Here is a 16,612-nt window from a genome sequence, read left to right as displayed (position 1 = left end):
ATGTAATAAGTCTGTAGTAATTGTTAGGTGCCATCAACACACACACACACACACCAGCTAGCTCTCTGGCATTTTTCTGCCTCTCTGCTCAAGTCTCCATGGGCCCTTGTATGGGGCATCCTGGAGAGAAAACCTGGGTTCAATCCTGGGCTCCAGACCTGGATGCAAGTGAGTCATCTGAACTTTTCCTGGCAGCCTCCCCACCCCATCTTGCCCCAAGGGAGCCTTGGATTAGTGACAGGGAGCAGCAGTGGTGAAGCAAACCCTTCAGGGAGAGCTCCTCTGATGGTTGCACATGTGTCATTAAGGTTTCAAAAACCACCTCTCAGAAAGTGAGGGCGTAGATGGCTGGCAAACAAGGAAAGGAGCCAAGCAGCGTCTTGGAGAGTCTCACAGGGCCTTTCTCTTTTGCCACCACCTTTTAGTGTTTTCACATGGAGACTACGGATGGGGCTGCTGGATCTGATGCCCTCAACATTCTGACCTTCTTTCTGCCTGCTGTTTTTTCATGAATCTGAGAGACTGTCCAAGCAGCTCCTCTTCAGCAGTTGGCACTGGCTGCCCATCACACTCAAGAGCAGAGGAGAGACCCCCAATTTGGGCCCCATTACCTGGCGACAGCGAGAGGTAGGCAAGGGGTGCTGGAAAAGGGTTTGCCTATGTCCCAGCACTGAGATCCGAAAAGTCCATTGTGTCCCAGAAGCTTCTGAATGATGTGGGGAAGTCCTTAGAGAGCACCAAGTGCTCGAGCCAAGAGACTGCAAACTAACCAGGTCAGAGCAGAACTGCATCTGCAGGTTTGAAAAAGAAAGGAACCCCCACCCCCACCTCACCTGGGAGCAGAGGGTGGGAAAATAGCACTGCCAGTAATAAAAGGACATGGCAACTAGTTATAAAGGGAGTCCTTGGGGCTGAGTGGTAAGGAGTTGCCCTGCCAACCCAAATGTACATGGTTTGAATCCACCAGGTGCTCTGAGAATGATGGACTGTCTCTTCCTATGCAACATACAGCCCCTGAAAAGCTACTGGGGGTCAATTAGGAGTCAGTTCTGACTCATTGATGCAAAACAACAATACAAACAATAGCTAGTAATAAAAATAATAACAACAATAGTAAGAGCTAATGTGCTTATCAGCTGCCAAGTAGTATTAAGAGAGGACATTGCTTCTTCTGTGGGCACCCTGGTAGTGTAGTGTGCTGTGTGTCAGGTTGTTAACCAAAAGGTTGCTAGTTCAAATACACCAGCTGCTCAGTGGGAGAAAGTTGAGGCTGTCTGTTCCTATTAAGATGCACAGCCGTGGAAAGCAATGCAGGGTGGTTCACTGGCTTGGAAAACTTGCTAGCGGGTCACCAGGAGCCAGAGTCAGCTTGATGGTAGTGGCTTTGGTCTTGGAGTTCAATTTATAATTATTGTTAGCAGCTGCTGAGTGTGCCGTGTGTGTGTGTGTGTGTGTGTGTGTGTGTGTGTGTGTGTATAATAAATCTACAGTGTCACCTGTGGTAAATACATGATTTTAATCTCATTGAGTTGATTAGCACTTAAGAAATTGCTTTTAGTCATCTTTGAGTGGTCTCTGAGGTTAAAATGCCAACAGCACAGTTAATGTTGAAGACTGAAGTCTAATGGAAGTCTAAAGGATCCTGTGAGCAAGGAAGCAAAATGCTGTCTGGTGCTATGTAGCCCCTGTGACTGAATCGTTGTGACTCATGGGATTTTCAAAGGCAGGTCACCAGGCCTTTCTTCCTAGTCCACCTGTCTGGAGGCTGTGCTGACTCCAGCCGCCCACAAGCCTCAGTTGACAGGTGGGCGGTGACTGCACTGAAGTGCACTGGGAACTGAACTGAGTTTCTTGCACAGAAGAGGAGACTTCTCCTCCTGAAACACCACTGCCTATCTCAGTTTTACAGACAAGAAAACAGAAGCACGAAGAGGCAGAAAAAAAGGAAGCTGAGGCTGGTTAAGGGTGATCCTAGTAGCCAGACACTGGAAGAAAAGTGGAAAGTAGCCCTAGTCCTTCTCCCTGTCATTTCCTGGAAAAGGAAGAGAGAACTTCTTCTTCCTCCTCCTCTCTCAGGGCAGAGCTGTGCCACCCCATCTGTCCCCTCTCCCCCTCACACTCAGGTCTAGCTGTTAGTCAGATCGTGCATAGGGCAGACGTTAGACTTCTTGAACCCTTAAAGCCAGTAAGTATCCCTGACACACCCACCCTTGTTCCCCCTGACAGTGCCCACTTCTCTAGTAATGCTCATTGGCTATCATCCAGCACAGACCTTAAAAGACCAAAATTGAGCGTGGAATTCCCACATGGTTCGATGATTAATGTGCTCGACTGCTAACTGAAAGATTGGAGATTTGAGCCTACCTGGAGGTGCCTCAGAAGAAAGACCTGGCAATTTGGTATTGGGTTTGGGTGTTTTGTTGTGTTGGGTTTTGTTTTTGTTTTTTGTGTGTTTTAAATCAGCTATTGAAAACCTTCAGGAGCACAATTCTACTTGGAGGCACGTGGGGTTACCATGAACCAGAATTGAGTCTAACACTGCCTCTAATGACAAAGTTGAGCAGATGATAGCTAAACAGAAACAACTTCCAAAGGTGATTTGAAGACACTTATTTCCCTAATTCCGGTTTTGTTGATGTTGCTGTTTGGCTTGCTTGCTTCAGCTGGTTTTGCAGGCAGCCATCCTCTCTGCAGTCTGGGGATCTATTCCTTTTTGTCAAGCAAATGTGGTTCAGAGACAAACCCAGCTTTCTCATTGTCTCCACCATTGCTGATATTGTTAGGTGCCATCAAGTCAAGTACACCCATAGCAATCACATAATCAACAGATCTAAACCTTGTCCTATCCTGTGTCATCCTCTCACTTCCTGATACATTAGAGCCCATTATGGAAGTCACCGTGTAAATCCACCTGGCTAAGGTTCTTCTTCTCCTTCACTGATCTTCCACCCTTCCAACCATCATAACCCTCTCCAAGGAACAGCCTCTCCTAGCAACATGCCCAAAGCATGTGAGGTGAAGCCTCATCTTCTTTGCCTCCAAAGAGCACTCTGGCTGCACCCTCTCCAAGACATATCTGTTTGTTCTTTTGACAGTCCATGGTATGTTCAGTACTCATCTTCAACACCAAAGCTCAAAGACATCAATTCTTCTTCTCTCATCCTTACTCATTGTCCAGAAATCAGATGCATAAGTGATCAGAAAGACCATGGCCTGAATCAGACTTACCTTTGTCCTCAAACTGACCTCATTACTCTTCAATAAATTGGAGAGGTCCCTAAATGCAGACATTCCCAGTGTAATTCGTCTCCTGATTTTCTGAGTGCTGGTACCAAGGGTGTTAACTCTAAATCCAAGCAAGATGACATTGTTGACAGTTCCAATCTTTTCTCCATCTTTTAGAATGTTACCTGTTGGTCCAATGATAAGAATCTTTTTCCCCCTGACATTGAGATGCAATCCATATTGAAGGCTGTATTATTTCATCATCTACAACAAGTGTTTCAAGCCCTCCTTACTTTTCAGCAAGCAAGCTTGTGTTATCTGCATAACACAGGTTATTGATGAGTCTCCCTCCAATCCTGATGCCACATACTTCTTCATAGAGTCCAGCTTCTTAAATAATTTGCTCAGCATCCAGTTTGAATAGGTATGGAGAGACAACACAACCCTGATATTCCCTTCTTAATTTTAAACCACTCTGGAAACTCTATGAATCTGGTGAAAGGATGAAAGTCACACAAGTGTTGAGAACTTTCGTTCATAGGGTCACTATGAGTCGCCTACAACTAGACAGCACTTAACAACAACAACAACAATGTTTCCTTGCTTTGTTTGCACAACAGCCTCCTGGTCCAGGAATAGGTTTTGTATAAGCATAATTAAGTGCTCTGGGATTCCTATTCTTCTCAGTGTCAGCTATAACTTGTTATGATCCACATAGTCAAATGTTTTTGTATAATCAAAAAAGCATAAATACACATTCCTCTGGTATTCTTTACTTTCAGTCAAGATCCATCTGACATCAACAATGATATCACTGCTGCCACAGCCTCTTCTAAATCCTTCTTGAACTTCTGGAAATTCCCTATGTACTGTTCTAGCTATTTTTGAATGATCTTCAGTAATATTTTGCTTGCATGTGATATTAATGATATTGTTAAAAAGTTTCCATATTCTGTTGGATCACCTTTCTTGGGAATGGTAGCAAATATGAACCAATGCATAGGCCAGACAATTTTCCTCCAAATTTCCTGGCATAGACTGGTGAGTGCATCCAGGGATGCATCTGTTAACTGAAACAAGTCAATTTGAGGCCAAAGAAAATGAAAATAGGTCCATGAGAAACAAGATATGATCTTAAACCTGTCTCATCTGAATTTAAAAGTCATCTTTTTTTTTTAAAAGTCATCTTAAGAAAAGTTTTGAAGCATTGAACACCAATGACTGCTGCTGTGAGGTAACAACAAGAGTATCGTTCATTATTTTTATTATTTTGTGTGCGTGTACCATCAAATCAGATCTGACTGGTACAGGAGGATATTGCGCCTCCTTTTCCGGCAGAGCGTCTGGTGGATTTGAACCATGTTCCTCTGGGATTGCAGTACAGTTTCTTGCCACTAGGCCACCAGAGCTCCCCTGAGAGTATCATTCATGAAGAGAGCCAAAGACCATTACAAAGACAGAGGAGAAAGAAAGAACCAAAATGGAAGTCAGAAAAGACTCTAAAAATGGCACTAGAGTGTCGAAAAGCCAAACAAAGGGGACATATGCTGAAGTAAAAGAGCTGAACAGATTTCAAAGGGTAACTTGAGAAGATAAAGCAAAGCAGGAGTGGCATCCACTTCCTAAACCACATGCCTCTGGAAACTGTGAACTTTGATAAATGGTGATAGTTATAGGAAGGCTTCAGGCCTTTTGTTCACAGGGTTGCTATGAATTGTCCACTTTACGACAATCAAAAACAACAACAATGATAATAAATGTGCAGAGAGCTGGAATTGGAGAATAAAAAGGAAGAACTCACTCTGCATTCCTCCAGCTGAGAGAATGGGGAAACAAATTTAAGCTTCAAGTCACAATAATGAAAAATTCTAGGGGGAATGTATTGAATAATCCAGGAAGCATCAAAGAAAGATGGAGGGAATACACAGAATCACTGTATGAAAAAGAAGTGACTGACACTGAAAAAAAATTCAGGAAGTACCATTTGAGCAGGAGCCAATGATAATAAAGGAGAAAGTGGAAGCTACATTGAAGGCATTGGCAAAAAGTAAGGTCCCCAGCATTAGAGGAGCAAAATAAGTAAAGTGGGCCCTAAAGACACAAACTAATAGATGGCCTTGAAATTCAGTCCTGAGAGCAATATCCATGCTCTCTGGGGATGTGAATGCCTCAGACAGAGGTACCTTCTGGGTTTTACACCCACAGAACCCACGGTAACTCTGATGTAAGCTGTCGGTTTGAGACACAGCTATCCCTACGGTGTGTGGGGAGGGTGCATTGTAGTTAGGCTGTCAGACCAAGGTCCAGGGAAGTCAGAAAGGAGAAGAAGTTCACTTCCTTACCCCTCATGTCCTCTGCTCCCAGGAACATGTACTGTGTTCAGGTGCAGTCAGATAGTAATCCCCTCTTCCAGCCTCTCTTTCTCCCTCCTATTCCTGTCTTCCCTTTAAAGTGCTAGCAATCACTATCCTAACTGACTGTGCTGCTTGACCTTAGATTGTTTACTGTCTCACCCTCCTCATGCTTCCAATCAGCATCACAATAGGACCCACTCCACAGGAAGGCTAAATAAGACAGTGCTCATAAAAGGTTTAGCACAGTGGTACAGGCGCCCAGCAATTCTGCTATAACCAGTTATTAGTTGCCATTGGGTCAGCTCTGACGTAAGACCAGCTTATCCATAACAGGAAGAAATGTTGCCCTGTGGGTGCTGTGCCATCTTCACAACCATTGGCATGTTTGAGTCCTTTGTTGTGGTCATTCTGTATTTTGAGACCCTTCTCAGGTGAGCATCTTCCAGCATGGTATTAGGCAACGTCCTGTCGTGATTCATAAGCTTTCCGTTGGTTTAGTCTAGAAGCTCTGATGAAACCTATTTATCACAGTGGCTCATCTGGTATTTGAAGAATCAGTGGCTTAGTCTCTAGCATCTTAGCAACATGTAAACCACCATGGGACAACAGACTAAATGAGAGCATTAGCTATTAGCAGTGGCTATTCGCTTTAGTTATTGTCATTGTGGTTACCATTTTTGTCTTTGCTACTCAGTTAATTTCCTCCAAGGCATGTTTTACATTTTAACGTCTACTGACAAGCATTGCTTAAGAAAGCAATGGCATGCATTCAACCACGCTCATCATTTCTTGCGTTTCATTGACAGGACAACTGATGACAGCATCCAGTGTTATTGTGGAGTACCGTTGAGTTGGAACTGACCCATAGCTGACCCTCCAGAAGGCTTTCAGAGACAGTTAACGGTACAGGAGGAGCTTGCCCATCCTTCCACCCAGCAGCTGATAGATTCAAACTGCACGCCTTGTGGATTGCAGTGCAGCTTCTGACCCCTAAGACACCAGAGCTCCCTCTAGTACCAAGTAAAAATTCATCCCATATGAGCAACACTTCAGCCCCTTCTCGCGTGGACTAGAGCTTTCTTAGGAAGGTGAGAAAGCAGTGCTGATTTCATGGCAGGATTCTCGGTCAGTGCAATCTATCCCTGGCAGTGGAGACCTGAGCGTTGCTATGATGCTGCTAAGACAGACCGGGAAGAAATGTTGTCTGAAAATTAATGGGTGAAACCCTGTGGATTGCAATGGTCAGATCCTGGCAGATCATGAGGATGGCCCAGGACCAGGTAGTGTTTTGTTGTGCTGTGTATGAGGTCACCACAAGTTGAGGGCCTCTATGACGAGGGAGCTAACAACAACAACATGCTAAACTGAACCCTCCCCTTCGCTCTCAGTCCTGCCAGGACCTGCTGTTGTGTGGAGTCTGTATGGAAGTCAGAACGCTTCTCCTCACTGGGACAGAGAGGGCTCTGGGAGCTGCTTCTCCTCTCAGACTGTTTACCACACAATGGGCTCTTCAGAAGCCACACATTTCAGCTGGTTTGGCCACAAAGCCACAAGCGAACTGGATGTCATTCTCCACCAGCGAAGCGGGTTGTGGCCAGTGGCATAAACACAGGCTGGGGTGCATGAAGTCACTGCCTGACTCATCCCTGCACATGGACGCTGAATGAGGCTCAGTCAGGCAGGAGTGCCTCCGGGCAAGGTGCTGAGCTTCTCCACCAGTGAGGCGGGAGGGCACCATGTCCCCTTCAAACAGTCGCTCCTTTGTTAAGTGGAAGTTTGTTGAACATCAACCTATTAAGAATCAGCTTAGAAAGAATTCCCAAAAGTGTGCTCTGTGAGTCATCTGAACTTAGAGAATGATGCTAACTGAAAGATCAGAGGTTCAAGTCCTCGCTAAGGTGGCTTGAAAGAAAGAGTTGGCAGTCAACATTTGGAAAATCAGCCATTGGAAGCCCCATGGAGCACCGTTCTATGTTGACAAACATAAGGTCCCCCTGAGTTGAAATCCATTCAATGGTGACTGGTTTGAAACTTGGAGGTGGTGGCTGTCATTTTCTCTAAGTCTGCCATCACAAAGCACCATGAACTGGGTGACTTAGAAGAAAAAGAAGTTTATTGTTTCACACGTGAGAAGCTCAAGTCCAAGTGTTAGCAGGGCTGTGCTCTCCGTGGAGGCTATCAGGGAAGACCCTGTCCTCTCAGCATTCCTTGACTTATGGCTAGTTGAACTCAGCTTTCCTGAGTTAGTTAGTTGGCTGTCCTCCCTATCTGTGTCTGTCTCTATGTCTCTTTTCCTCTTTAATAAGGAACCTGTTCAGCTCGGATCAGGGCTCAATTTCCGACGTGCCCTTATATGCACTTAACTGAGAACATCATCAAAGACTTTGTCCATCTATGCTTCTGTTCACATTGGGGTTTAATATTTCAGCAAAAAGATTTTGGGAAATTTATTCTACTCATAGCATAATCCAAAGACAAATTTCAACACTGTTGTTGTGTTTAATAATAGGGTCACACAATTTGATGGGTGAAGGGAGGGGTGGGTAAAGGAAATGGGAAAGATCTGGTGTGAAAAACAATGTATAAGAGCTTCGTAAGTAAACCAGTAAAAAGTAAACCACTAAAAAGCAAACATTTTATCTCAAAAATAAAAATTTCAGCATTGTTGTTGTTATGTGCTGTTGAGTCATCTGTGACTCATAGTAACCCTATGTACAGCAGCTCTGAAGCCTGCCCTGCCCTGAGCCAGTCTCACTGACCCTGATACACCTACCCCCATTGTCCCAGTTACCATGTCAATCCATCTCATCTGGGGTCTTCCTCTCCTACACTGCCCTCCACTCTTCTGAGCATGATGTCCATCTCCTAGGACTGGTCGCTCCTGGCCATGTGCCCAAAGTCTATGAGACAGAGCTTCAAAACCCTAGTCTCCAGGGGAGCACTGGTGGCCTAGTGGCAAGGAGCTGCAACTATAATACCAGAGGTGCACGGTTCAAATCCACCAGATGCTCTGCCGGGGAAGGAGGGACAATCTCCTCCTGTACCAGTCAGATCTGATTTGACAGTACACTCACACAAAAATAATAAAAATTAAAAAAGCAAAACCAAAAACCCTAGTCTCCAAGGAGAAACTTGATTTCACCCTCTCCAAGACAGATATATTTGTTTTCTTGGCAGACCATGGTATGTTCAAGACTCTTCTCCAGAACTACAACTCAGAGATATAAATTCTTTTTCTGTTGTCTTTAGTCATTATCCGGCTTTCTGATGTATAACAAGTAATTGTGAGGACCATGGCCTGGACCAGGCACATCTTAGTCTCTAGACTGACATCGTTGTTTCTCAGTACTCTGGAGAGGTCTCTGACGGCAGATTTCCCACTGCAATACGCCTTCTGATTTTGCGGTGCCAAGAGTGTTGATTGTGGAGCCAAGCAAGCTGTAATTGTTAACAACCTCAATTGGTTCAAGAATTTTCCTCTACAGAAGCATTTTTTTAAAATAAGAGAGGAAATGAGAGAGGAAAGAAGAGAAAGATGTGAAAGGAGAGGGAAAGAGAAAGAAGAGAACGGACACAGGAAGAAAGACTGGCAATTGGCTGTACCAACCAAGGCTTTGCTAATGCTCATAGCCCTGCTCACTTAGTCTATGTGGAGTTGAACTACTAACTCAAAAGCCGTCCCTCTCCGGTGGCTCAAATTCACCCTCAGTTCTTCAGGAAAAAAAAAGATGGGCAATCTCCTCTGACCGGGTTTATAGCCTAAGAAACTCAATGGACGGTCAGCCATAAGTTGGTTTCAATGCAGCAATGGAAGTGAGTTATTAATGTTCAAATTTTAAGTAGAAATTATGCTTTAGGGAGCTTTCGTGGCCTAGTGGCAAGAAGCTGCGCTGCAATCCCACAGGCATATTGTTCGAGTTTACCAGCTGTTCCTCAGAAGGAGGGTCAATCTCCTCCAGTGTGATTAACAGCCTCTGAAAACCTACTGAAAGGTCAGCTATGGGTCACTTGCACCTTGACAATACACAGCATCAACATTTATGCTTTACTTCAAGCTCATTAGTTAAAAGGTAACTTTAACAGTTAAAAAAAAATACTCTAATGAATGAAATTCATTTCCCAAAATGAAACAAACTAGGTTACACCTGCTTTTTACTATTGGGTTTTAGGGGGAAACAGGGACTTGAGGAGGGAGAAAAACCTGAGGGAAGAACTGGCTGTGGGCACAAAATGATGGACAAGGTCGAATGGTGATTCATTTTCTAAAACATAATGCATGGGAACGATTGTATGAAACAATGTGAATGAAGAATAGTGTGAAACATAATGCATACGAACTTTGTAAGCAAACCAATACAAAATAAATTTTTTTGAAAAGAAAAAAAATGCACCAAAGCACCCACAACTCAGTCATATAATGAAGAAATATCAAAATGCTGTACTTCTAAAATTCAAATTCAGTGCAAAAATGCATGGTGAAGAAAACATCTATTGTTTTAAATGAAGAACAAACCAGCGTTGAAAATTTCTCCATAGAAGCATTGACTCAGCAGGGCTCTGAAAGCAGGACTCCTGCCTGCCCTCCTGGTTTGAAAGGACCATTCCTCTGAGGTCACAGTCCTCCCACCCCATGGCCATTCTGCCCCTGGCAAGGAGGGGAGGGGAAGGAGAGGTGCTTCCAAGGCCAAGGTTGTTGGAGAATCAAGTTCAGACAGACACAGTCCTTGCCCCTGTCTCCAGGACAGAGCAGCAGGGTGTAACAGAGAAGCTCTGCTGATATTTTTGTGATTAGGTGTCATCAAGTGGACTAAACAACAAATCTGAATCCTGCCCTGCCCTGTATCATCGTCACTCTCCCTCTTACCCCTGAGCCCATTGTTACAGTCACTGTGTCAGTCCCGCCCCTATTGGGGAGCATCTTCCTCTCTTTCCTTGTATGAGTTCTGTTAAAACCCAGGAGTAGCACACGAAGCCATGTCCAGCTCTCTGCTCTCTGCTCCAGGTTTGGTTACCCTGAATAGCTCTTTAAGCCTTAGTCTCCTCATCTGTAAGGAGTCAGGCTAGTGCAACAGGGAAGCACTCAGCTGTTCACCAAAGTCACCTGTTCTCAGCACCTCCAAGGGAGAAAGGCCTAGAGATATGCTCCCAAAAAACCAAAGTCCACAAAACCCTACAAGTCACTTCCACTCTGTCAAAGGGGTTGAGAAAGGCAAAATCAATATGAGTAAAAACCAACTCAATGGCACCTAACGACAACCTCATTTGTCAAGTGGGCCTGAGAACGAGTTTTCTTCGTAGGACAGTGCTGAGGGTCACGTGAGGTGCATGAGCACCGGCAGAGCTCCCGGAACCATTATCATCAGTTATTGTGAGTGCAGCTTCACCCCACAGCAAATCTCATCTGCCTCGCCTTTGGAGCTCCGCGGTGGGGACCGATGGAGCATCAATTCCCGGTGGGTTCACTTAGTTACTTTTGAGACTGTGCGGCAGCCCCTCCTGAGAAATGCAGCATTGATGGCACACACATGCCAGCAGTGGTTGTTTTCCTTTCACTAAATCTCTAAAATTTGGTGACGGCGGCTCAGGAGTGGAATTCTTGCTGTGAATTCAGGTCTGTGAAGGACCTGATTTTAGCTTCCTGATTTCTGCACCTCAGTCATAAAAAGACAAATATGGCATAATGCCACTGTTATAAAAGAGGACTGACCTCGGGGTTGGGGGGAGACTGAGAAAGATGGGATAAATAATGTATACTGCATTGAAACAGATGAGGGAGAAAACTGTTTAAAACAGATATGTGATTCAGTATTATTGTTATGACAGGAGTTCAGAACGAAGGTAGCATGGTGGAGTGGACTTGGAGGGAGGGATTGAATAACAATGAAAGAATTATTATTATTATTATTATTATTATTATTATTTAGCTTTTCGAAGAGAAGGGTGAATTGCGGGGGAGGGGTGGACAGGAGAAAAGTACAACAATGAATGAATGGAAATCTAAAGTCTCTGTAAACATTCATTAAAATCAATTTAAAATTAAAAAAAATAAAAAGTAGTCACCGTTCATCTCTGGCTTATGTGTTACCATGATGCTGAACAGGCTTCATGGGAGCTTCCAGAGTAAGAAAGAAAGAAGGAGGAAAGGTCTGGTGATGAAAACTCTACACCGTACAACACTGCAATCCACAACTAATCATGGGAATGGAACAAAACCAGGCAGTGTTAATTCCACGAGTCACTGGCAGCTGGCAACAACAGACATCTCAAAGTAGTAAACAAAGTAGCACATAGAACTCTGGTGGTGCAGGCCAGTAGGGAGTAGCGCTGCTAATCCAAGGCCAGGCACCCCTGACAGTTCAAGCCCACCACGGGCAATCTCCTACTGCGTAATTTGCAGTTGATTCCACCTCAATAGCATTAAGTTTGAACATGAGTTATAGCAACAGTAATAATGGTTATGACTTTTATTGCGTATTAAATCAGGTTGTTATTTAATGTCGGCTTGTGCTAAGGGTTTTCTAGGCATGCTTGGGATTAAAAAAAAAAGAAAAGAAAAGGAGATAATGAACCCTATTAGTAGGAGAGTGGGGTTTGGGGGTTGCAGTGAGCTGTGCCCTCTTGGGTCAGTCCTCTGGAGTAGAACCCCAACTTCAACATCTGAAGCCCACGAACAGGGAGCACCTCTCTCTAACAGGCCCAGCACGGAGAACCTTTGTAGGAGGCTGCCACTCAACCATAGAATGCTGGTGACTCTGTATAAAAAGCATGAAGTCACTGCCAGAGAGCACACTAGAAAATAAACATAACAAGCCTTGCAGTGCAGTCCCACATCACCCAAACTGGACAACAGAGAAGGGCTTTGTTTCCAAGCAGCAGAAAGCCTCACGCTTCTGCTGCCTCCTCGCACCAGCATCTTATTGGAGGTGACTGTTCACAAGATAAGGAGAAGACAACTGTTTTGTCATGTCTTTGTATTTTGTCACTGTCTGTGACTCTCTGGGCACGCTTTAAATGTTCTCAAGATTTCAAAATCAGAATGGTCTTTGAAAAAGCACATATTGGGCTTTTTGTTGTTTATTTTCTTTTTATTGTGATTTTATTGAAAGTTTACAGAAAGAATGAGTTTTCATTTATTGATTGATACATATCTTTCTCTCTCTTTCCCCCAATCAACTTTGCAATGTATGTCTTTTTCCAGATTTTTAAAAATCTTTTATTAAAGACACAGATTTTACTCTAGATATAGTGAGATCATGGCTAGCTATCTTTTTTTTTTTTAATGCCCACTTGGGCTTTTGAATTAGGCAGGCCTTTCCTTTGTTTATTTTTTTAAGACTGGAGGTGGTGCCCATCACAGTCGTACACTTCCACCTGGAACCACAGAAGTTGAAGTGGGAGGAATACAACAGAGGAGAAACAGGCTGAGCTTGATATGTTTCTCCAGCGCTGCCCACCTTGTGTGCACAGTTGTGTAGAGGAACAGGGAGGGTTGTTAGTTTGAGAAGCAGTGAGTCGTGAGGCCCCCTGGCTGGTTGACTTGACTTGGCCCCATGTAGCGGATAGAGCTGAGTGAGGAAACCAACAGGTCTGGGATGCAGAGAGAAATGTGGGTGCCTGAGCTTGCAGCTGATGCTCATCTGGACCTGTCCATGGATGGCTGGGGATGAGCTGACCAGAACCTAACCAGATGAAAAAAGGATGATCTGTGCTGTGAACTTGGGTCTATTGCTGCAAATTGATGGCTTGCTCTGGACTGGTCTTTGCTTGTGGATGCAGATGCTCAAAGTTTCCAAGTTGAATGGAGGATCTTTCAGCAAAAGGGACATGCTTGTTTCCTCAGAGGACTGGTTTGATGGGGACGGACAAATTAAAAATTGTCTATCTGAAAGTGGAATATTAGGGTAAGAAACATGAAGTAGTTGGCTTCTATGCTTTCACGAAAGTAATTATTAGTAAGATGGCTGTAGAATAACTTATGACAGACTGTATAAAACACATGCAGGAAACACTGTGTATATGAATAATAAAAATATTACTGAGAAAAAGAGGCAGGACTGGTCAGGATACATGGGAGTAACTGGTAACTTGGAGCGGCTTCTTCAGCAGATGTGCTCTCAACATCACGGCTCCCCTTACAACCTAAAACCGTTGGTTTGTTCCTTTTGGTTTTTTCAGGTTCAAAAGAGAAAGAAAGAGAGAGAGAGAAAAGGAGGGAAGGATGGAGGGAGGAAGGGAGAGAGGGAAGCAGTGAAAAGCACTGAATTTTTATAAGGGGGTCTCTTATGGGAATTTAATGTCCTGGATCACTCCAAATAAAATTAACTTTCCTGGTTCACAACAATCAAAACAATGTGAAAAGTCTTTTGAAACACAGTTCATGAATACCAGTCCTAGCTCTGCCATCCCATACAACCGCTGGAAAGGATTTCCACAGGTCAGGGATACCAGGATGACTGCTTCAGTATTTATCCCTTATGAGCACAGCAGGGAAATGTGCAAGAGACACTTTGGAACTCATTTCAAAGGCAAGGTAGCTCTATTTGGTTTCCCCTCCCCCAGAAAAAAAAGCATTATTTTTTAAAAAAAAAATTTTTCTTTTATATTGTATTGAATTTAAAAAATATATATATATATATATATATATATATAAACTGTTCAGGTCTTTTCTTCAAAAGTCACTATGAGTCTCCTACGACTCAATGGCATTTAACAACAATAACAACATATATACACATATATATTGTGTTTTGTTTATGTGCATTGTGTTTCACTCATTCCTCTATTTACATTGTGTTTCATATGACCACTACCATATATTGTGTTTTATAAAATTGATCACTATTGATCCATGCTCACTCATCATTACCACCCCCCACCCCGAAAAAGCATTCTTTCTAAATATAATCATTTTATGTGATACAGAGGGAGACTGTAGGAAGTTGTCAGCTAACCAGCTCCTCTCTGGTAGTTCAAATCCACCCATGACTCAACAGGAGAAAGATGAACTATCTCCTGTCATGCATTTTACAGCCCTGGAAACCCACTGGAGGGTTAGTGTGAGTCAGTTTTGACTGAATAGCAATGAGTTGGGTTGTTCAAGACACTACATTATATGTAATTGTAATATCAGATAATAAATTAGACTATCTCAAAAAGAATAAAGGATGTAAATGGTCTTTAGTGTCACCACTCAGAAAAAGCCTCCAGGCTGTGAAAAGAACAAACAGGTCTGCTTAGAGGAAGTGCAACCAGGGCGTTCCTTAGAGGCAAGGATGGTGAAAGCTTGTCTCACACACTTTGGGCATATTGTCAGGAGAGGTCAGACTTTGAAATAGAATATCATTCTGGGGAAGGAGGAAGGTCAGAGAAAGAGAGCAAGATGGAGTGACACTGTGACAGCGACCACAACAGTGTTTGTGAGGATGGTGCAAGATCTGGGGAGGTTTCCATCGGTTGTGCAGAGGGTGGCTATGAGTCAGTCACTTCAACAACCCTAATCACAATGCAGAGCTCTGGTGGTCTAGTGACAAGAAGCTGCCCTGCAATCCCGAAGGAACACAGTTTGAGTCTGCCAGCTGCTCTGCAGGAGAAGGCTGGGCAGGCTCCTTCAGCGTTTAGAGCTCTTGTATGTAGGGTCACTATGAATCTCAAGCGACTCGATGGCACTTAACAACAACAATAAAATCTCAGGTGGGCTTTGACTTGATGGTATACAACAATCACAATAAAAATATTTTGAAAAATAACAAGAAGAGCTCTCTAAACCTTGAGCCAAAACCAATCCCTGAGATCACCGGTTAGTAAAATAACAGCTCGGTATGTAAAATAAAGGATAGTACCCATGCCAGATGAACTAGGAGTCTCTGGCCCAGAGTCTGCCGCATTTGGGCATGCCGGAATGGTAAAATACTGAAATGCCGGGCCACGCCTGCAGGGTAGGGGTGAGTGTCTTGGGAGTCTTAGTGTCTGCTGGATGGGGCCTCTCGTGTCTTGAAGAGAGGAAGTATTGAATGTTCGGGGCCCTTGTGGCTTTCTTTTTGCCACAAGAGGGTGTCAGCAGAGCAGACTTGACAGATGAACTGGGGGTCTCTGGCCCAGAGTTTGCTAGCATTTGGGCGTGCTGCAATGGTAAAATACAGTAGGGCCTTGAGGGCTGCAGGCCCTTAGGCCTGTTTTTCATTGTTTTTGGTGAAACATTCTTCAAGGTCATATAGCCCTACTGTGTCCACTTGCCAGGTAACTCGTGGTTGTTGTGAAGCTGAACACTGTGACACCGATGTGTCTAATGTATTAATGGTTACCCATGGTGGACAGTGTTTGGTGGAGCTCTCAAATTAAAACAAGCTTAGAAGCAGGAGCAGCATCCACTTCCATAATAGCTTTTCTCTGGAAAGCCTATGAACCTGGAGAAAGGATGAAAGTCACACAAGTGTTGAAGACTTTAGTTCATAGGATTGCTATGAGTCGCCTATGACTCAACGGCACTTAACAACAACAATCCATGAGTACGGTGCTCATTAAAACTTATTTCTGTAAGACCAAAAAATCAACAAATACTTCAAAGTCAAGGTGAGAGGTTAAGGAAGAGGAGAAACACTGTGTAAAATGTGACTAATGCCACTAAGTAGTTTGTACAGATATTTGTACAGTTTGTCAAGTAGGAATTGAATTTGCTGTGTCAACTTTCACCTAAGACATGATAAAATATTACTTAAAATAAGGAAAATATCAAGAGGGAAAAGTTAATTTGGCTCCAAAACAGACTTACACAAAATATTCTTAGAACCCTGATTAGAAGCAGCTCAAATGTCTCCCAACAAAAAACCAGATAAACAAACTGTGACAAATTCACGCAGTGTAATACTACCCAGCAACAACACACGAACAGAACACGCATATTACTAATATACACGCTAGCATGCTGTGTGAAAGACTCATAGCCTTCAAGTTGGAACCAGGTTCTAGCTGACCCACCAGCGAGCTGTTTAGAGCTGCCACCTTCAGATTACCAGACCAGAATATTATGAAGGAAG

This window comes from Elephantulus edwardii, unplaced genomic scaffold (genome assembly GCF_000299155.1).
Source record: "Elephantulus edwardii isolate Elephantulus edwardi_28Jun2011 unplaced genomic scaffold, EleEdw1.0 scaffold00051, whole genome shotgun sequence".
Lineage (NCBI taxonomy): Eukaryota > Metazoa > Chordata > Mammalia > Macroscelidea > Macroscelididae > Elephantulus > Elephantulus edwardii.
The sequence above is the reverse complement of the archived record's forward strand: the minus strand, read 5'-3'. Positions refer to the sequence as shown.